This window comes from Perognathus longimembris, chromosome 6 (genome assembly GCF_023159225.1).
Source record: "Perognathus longimembris pacificus isolate PPM17 chromosome 6, ASM2315922v1, whole genome shotgun sequence".
Taxonomy (NCBI): Eukaryota; Metazoa; Chordata; class Mammalia; order Rodentia; family Heteromyidae; genus Perognathus; species Perognathus longimembris.
This window is the reverse complement of record NC_063166.1, coordinates 62,319,448-62,324,610: the sequence shown is the minus strand read 5'-3', so window position 1 is coordinate 62,324,610 and position 5,163 is coordinate 62,319,448. Positions and strand designations below refer to the sequence as shown.

Genomic DNA, 5,163 nt, shown 5'->3' with positions numbered 1-5,163 from the left:
TTAGGATGGATGCAATCAAGTTTGGGGACATAGGAGAGTGACTATAGTTAACAATCATTTATTGTTTGTCTCAACATAGCCATTAGAGAAGACTTTTGAATTGTTCTGCACAAACAAATGATAATGGTTTGAATAATGGATATGCTAATGATCGTGATTTGATCATTGGGCATTGTATCAAAGTGTTAAAATATCACATTGTATTCCATGAGTATGTATAGTTATTATGTTGATTTTTTAAAGAAAAGAGATCTTCTCACTTCAGCAGCATATATATGAATATTGGAAGCATACAGAGAAGATTAGCATGGCCTCCTTTCTCAAGGATGACATACAAATTCCTAAAGCACTCCATGTTTTTCAAATGGTGTAATTCCTTTGAATAGCTAACATGTAGTTTAACAAAATGAATACCAGGAAGCTGGACCATGTGTTGAGGGGGAGGGTCAAGGTCAAGGGGAAAGCCACAGATGAATGGAGAGAGGAAGGGTGAGTGAACACAGTCCTAACATTCAATGTAAGCTTGTGAAAATAAAACTAGGTAAATTGAGGGAATGGGTGGGTTGGGAGAGATGGGGGAGAAGGATGAAAGGGATGACATTGATCAGGATGCATTGTATTCACATACTGACATGTTGACTTGAAAGTTCCTTTGTACACTGCTTAAGGATAATAAAGAATTTTAAAAATTAAAGAAGGCAAAGCTGTGGATGGCTCCCATCATCCTCTTTTACACAACTTTGCTGGCAGCCTCCTGCAATTGGAAACCAGCTTGACTTCCCAAATCCTTTCCATCCTTAACCTGAACATGCTGTGTTCAGCAAACAGGATCTTCCCCGAGGGGGGCCCTAAGGATCATAAAAGAAATGACTTCTGAGAAGGGGCGGGGGGGGGGGGAGTCCTCTGCCTTTTCCTCTGTCCTCTGCTCAGCTGTCTTTGTTTTGTTCCACTATGTGACAATAAGTAATTACAGAATATAGCTAAAGTGCCATGGAAATACACAAACACAATAACAGACCTTACAAGCTTACCATTATAAATGTGGGTGGCCTAAATGAAGAAACATAAAGGTATTTGAACAAAGACCCAAAGGAGATGAGGAAGTTGTCAAGGAGATGAGGAAGTTGTCTGCGTGGCCCAGGCTCTCCGTGACAAGAACCTTTCAGATAGAGGGAACAGCTGGGGCAAAGGACTGATGGTGATTATCTGGCCAGAAATCTAGGAAGAGGTGAGGAAGTTAATGTACCTGAAATGGAGCCAATCATAAGCAAAGCATAGAGGATGAGATGTGACCCAGATTGTGTGGGCAGGACATCTTTAGGTCAAGAAACTTTACTCATTGATGAGTGAGATAAAAGAAGGATATTGGGAAGACTTGGAGTCTTGAGGCTGTAACAGAATGACGCTGGCTGTCATTGTTGAGAATAGACAAGATTAGGGGAAAAAAGATCAGAGAAGAGGCTGCAGCTGTGGTCCAAGCCACAGGTGATGGGAAGATAGATGAAGTGAATGTACTGAGCAATAGATTCCATGGGATGTTTTTGATTTCATCATTTGGGGATCAATGGCCACAGTAGAGTTAGTCCCAGTCACTAGAACTCCACAAAGAACCAAGAATAATGAAAGATTCAGAGGAAACATAGCTCTTCATCTCTTGCCCCTTTCCTCCAGTTTTTGCCCCTTCCCCCCAGTTCTTCATACATCTCATCCAGAAATGATTCTGCTTCCAGTTTATCATCTTCTCATTGAACCACTATCCACATCTCTAAAAGACTATAATCGTTCCTAGAAATACAGCTGCAAAGTGCTCTGCTTCTGGATACGTGGATGCCATGATGTTAAGAACAGTACAAGAATTGAGTAAGTCTAGTATTGGGTGCTCTTACTACATAGATGAAGGACAATAAGCAAATGTCTCGAATCTCTACTTCTGCCTTTAGAAGATGGGAGAGGCAGAGACCTCTAAGTTCAACTGATGGTTGCCAGTGCATCTCTGTTTCTACCGAACCACAAGCTTTTGTTTCCTTTCCTCTCTCCTGTTATTTCCTCCTAACTTGCTAGACTTGGCTTCCAATTAACTTCTCATCCTTGCCTCTGGAGCTTCTTCCGCCCCATGCCTTTGGCTTCCAGTAGATGGCAGTATTCAGTTTTGTTTCCAGTTGGTAGTTCTTTTGCCAGTTGGAAGATCTGGGCCAGCTGCCTTTCTGCAAAGTGTGTGTCCTTTTTACATTCCAGATGATTCTAGAAGAGGAAATGAAGGGAAGGACTGATGGATGTTGAGAGGCCTCTCTGGAATACTTGGCAAATGCCAAGCACCTTCACCTTGATTGGCAGCCAAGGCTTATTGAACTTTGGGATTACAGAGAAAAACAATTGTCCTGTCTTCCATTTTCTAAAGGAACATTCCCAGCTCCTGGAACCCTTCAGTTCTGAAGTGCAGTTATTGCAGCCCTTGTTACTATTGGGCGTGGAGTCTAGGAGTTCTAACAAGATGACTTTGGTTCCTGCTTTTAAGAAGAATTGGGGTTAGAGGCAGATAGACTTTAGGAGACTTGGTTCTGGCAAGAGATGCGGGTAGCTGCAAAATGGCCTCAGTGGAGATGGACAGTAGCAGAAAGGCCTCTAGGCCTGGTGCCTCGTGAACCTGGGTCTCTGATGCTGTTGTTCATGAATGGTAGGGGAGACTCCATTTCTCTGGGCTTCGGAAGCTACTTGCTGCTCTTGGGTTGTATGGAAGTCTGAAAGGATGTTGATCTACCTGTAGCTTTCAATCCTTCACCAAAGAAGACATTCTGGGTTCATAGTGGAATGGAGACTAGGAGCCAGATCCTTTGTGGATGACCCACCAAATCCTTGGAAGAGAATGGTATAAAAGGATTTATTTCAGAAGATGAGTTTCTTTTCTTTTCTGAAGAACTCTCATCTAGGAAAACCAGTATGGGTACAAAGATCAAAGTAAGCTGCTCTGGTTAAAAGCGAATTGAGTTCTGGGCCACCTTCCCATCTACTACAAGGAAAAGAGAAAGAAACCACCAGCAGAGAGTAAGCCAAAAGCCCTGCTAAGGAGTTCTGGAATTTTCTATATGCTGTGCTCGGACCCATGTTAAGGGAGGCATTCTGATATCAATTGGTCTGTGTCAGGAAAATTCTGTAGAGGAGAGAATACAATGAAGTTTGGAAGAATTTTCCTGGGGGATATCAGAAGCTGTATAGGTATTGATTATCTTGGGGTGGGTGGTGTTATATTCCAACTTAAAAAAAAAGAAACCTTTTATGGTGCCTAATTCCCTATAAAAATCAAGTTCAGATTTGCTCACAAAGATAAAGAAGTTTCATTGTCTGCCTCCTATTGAGATCTCTAGCTCTGTATGTCCTTGTATGTGTCCTTGACACTTCTACTCATTCAGGAAAACACTGCCCCTAAACCTAGCTTCACAGCCCTGGTAAACATCCGTAGCATTTTGTACACAGTGCCGTTAGACTGCTTGTCTCAGTGTTTGTTTTCCTGTCAGCATCCTCCCTTGTCTGTCACTTGCTTAACAATTACAACCATGTCTTATCCATCTCAAGCATTGAGTGTGATCCAAGCGAAGGCCTCCCTGTGCTAGATCTGTGAGGAAGAGATGTCTGTTAGAAGTGGGAAAAATGCTAAAAGCAAAGATGCTAAAGGATGAGTAGACATTTGTTACAGAAGGAGTTCATCAAACACAGCCACTAATGCCTGTGTGTTACCTAACAACATTTCAGTCAACAAAGGATCCTGCTTATGATGGTCTCAAAAGATTACAGTACAGCTGAAAATTTTTGCTAGTGTCATTACTGTATCATTTTTACTTTGAGGTATGTTTAGATACTATCATGTTCCAAATATCTGTAGTATTCAATATTATAATGGGCTGTACAAGTTTAGTCTACGATCAGTAGGCTAGACCATGTAGCCTCTGTGTGTAGTAGGCTAGACCATTTAAATTGGTGTACATATGTACAATGATATGTGGACAACAATGAAATCATGTGAAGATGCATTTCTCAAGGTGTATCCATCCATAAGCCATGCAATGCAGGACTGTATGTGTGCATGTATGTATGTAAACAAAATGTTTAGTTATAAAATAATAAAGAGATGACATAGTTGCAGTATTATTACATACCAATGTCCTATCAGAGTTGTTTTATACTCCAATGGGCAAATAGAACTTGAGTACAATGAAGAAAATCATTATCCATGAATTCAGCATGCACAACAGTTCTACTAGCACTGTTTGATATTGTGAAAACAAAGTTCTAGGAATTCCACTCTACTGGAACAAAAAGAATTGCTATGGAAAATTTAAATTCCATTTACATAAACTTGATTTGAAATTTAGTTGAATAAATCCTACCAATTTTAGTAAGTAGAAATTAACCTTTTAAAAAGCAATACTTGCAAAACTGTTTGGTGTAAGTGAACTGAACACCTCAGGGGGGAACAGGGTAAGGGGGAGGGGGGAGGGGGGTATGAGGGACAAGGTAACAAACAGTACAAGAAATGTATCCAATGCCAACGTATGAAACTGTAACCTATCTGTACATCAGTTTTATAATAAAAACTTTTAAAAAAAGAAAGAAATTAACCTTTTAAAAACTCAGTAATATGTATGTGAAGTGGGCTTTGTATTGAAGATGCAAGTATGGTTCTACAGTCTCTGATTATAATAAAATACCCTGGCGAGAAGGTAGTCTTCCTAGATAATTAAAATTTAAGTTCTTAAATCTCATAATTTCCTCATATTTCAGTTTCATAATTTTGTAGATTGAACTACCCCTTTTATATGTCAGTTCAGAACATTTCCAAATCACTGGATTTTTCTGTTGAGTACAATTAGATAAAGAAACAGGAGAGAGCTGGACGGGAGATGGAAGGGAGGGAGTAGGAGAAAGAGGAAAGAAAGAAGGCAGGGAGAAAGGCAAAAAAGGAGTGAAGGAAGAAAGGAAAGCAGGAAGGGAAGGATGAAGGGAGGGAAAAAGGAAGAAAAGCAGGAAAAACAGAAGGCAGGAAATCTAATTCATAAGTATGAAAAAATCGACTTATATCATTAATTTACAACTTTACCCCAATACATGTACAGATTTATAAATCTTCCTCCACTCAATCTACAGAAGTTTTAACACACTATAAAGGAT

At 40.1% G+C, this 5,163-nt stretch overlaps 1 non-coding gene across 1 annotated transcript; it reads left to right on the top strand.

Annotated features, from left to right (window-relative positions):
* The first annotated feature begins 250 nt into the window (after positions 1 to 250).
* On the top strand, positions 251 to 361 carry LOC125354080. Its single transcript, XR_007211462.1, has one exon. It is a non-coding gene; the product is annotated as a U6 spliceosomal RNA (small nuclear RNA).
* Positions 362 to 5,163: the final 4,802 nt, after the last annotated feature.